The sequence below is a fragment of the Frankliniella occidentalis genome, unplaced genomic scaffold, assembly GCF_000697945.3.
Source record: "Frankliniella occidentalis isolate FOCC.00 unplaced genomic scaffold, Focc_3.1 Scaffold150, whole genome shotgun sequence".
Taxonomy (NCBI): Eukaryota; Metazoa; Arthropoda; class Insecta; order Thysanoptera; family Thripidae; genus Frankliniella; species Frankliniella occidentalis.
The window spans coordinates 331,991-333,027 of record NW_026267277.1 but is presented as its reverse complement, the minus strand read 5'-3'; the positions used below and the strand labels follow the sequence as shown (position 1 = coordinate 333,027).

The 1,037-nt window shown below is 44.7% G+C and overlaps 1 protein-coding gene across 1 annotated transcript in view; it reads left to right on the top strand.

Annotated features, from left to right (window-relative positions):
* The window catches only part of LOC113204300 (ionotropic receptor 25a), a 9,749-nt gene that overhangs the window by 1,480 nt on the left and 7,232 nt on the right, over window positions 1–1,037 (top strand). The gene's annotated exons all lie outside the window — the stretch shown is intronic.

The following is a 1,037-nucleotide window of genomic DNA, read 5'->3' as shown; positions in this document are numbered from 1 at the left end:
AATCTTGGCAATTTGGAAAATTGCTGGTATTGGTTTGGATTGGTAGGGCAGACTCCCTTTTCACATGCTCTGTCTAAATATCATGGTGCCAACCCACTACAGCAGAGTTCTTAGCCAGTGGGCCTAAGGTAGCCTACCCACCCTTAGTTAAAGAGACCAGCTCTTATAAAACTCAAGTTTTTGTGGACAGGGGTGGTTTTTGACAGAAACAAAGGTAGTTTTGTGGTGCCTGGTTTACCCCTGTCGATTCGAATACTCCTCCATCGAAATCCGGACCCATCAATTTATAGCCTTTGTAAATTTTGCCAAAAATGAAAAAAAAAATGAAAATATCTCGAAATGGTTGGGATTGGTTCGACAGCACCCCATTTCAATCTCTCCGTCGAAATTTCCCGCCGCCGGTCCATTTCAAGTGAGTTACGCCTGTTTTTCCTGGACTGGTTCTCCTGCGAGGTAGGCAGCCCATCGTACGCTGCCGGCCAGATTCAAAAGACCTCCTCTTAAAACTCAAGTTTCTGTGGACAGGGGTGGTTTCTGGCTAAAACAAAAGTATTTTTGTGGTTCCTTGGTTCACCCTGTCGGTTCGACTACTTTTCCGTCGAAATCCGGACCCATCAATTTTCGCTAAAAATAGGAAGGCTATAGCCTTTGTAAATTTTGCCAAAAATGAGAAATTTGAAATCGCTGGAAATAGTTGGGATTGGTCAGACTGAATCCTTTTCCAATCTCTGCGTCGAAGTTTCAGGCCGCCGGGCCATTTTAAGTGAGATACGCCTGTTTTTGGACCGGTTTGCCTGCGAGGTAGGCAGCCCATCGTACGCTGACCGCCAGATTCAAAAGGCCACCCTTAAAACTTAAGTTTCTCTGGACAGGGGTGGTTTCTGACGGAACCAAAAGTAGTTTTGTGGTCCCCTGGTTCTCCCCTGTCGATTCGACTACTTTTCCGTCGAAATCCGGACCCATCAATTTTCGCTAAAAACACAAAGGCTATAGCCTTTGTATATTTTCCCAAAAATGAAAAAATTAAAAATCGCTGG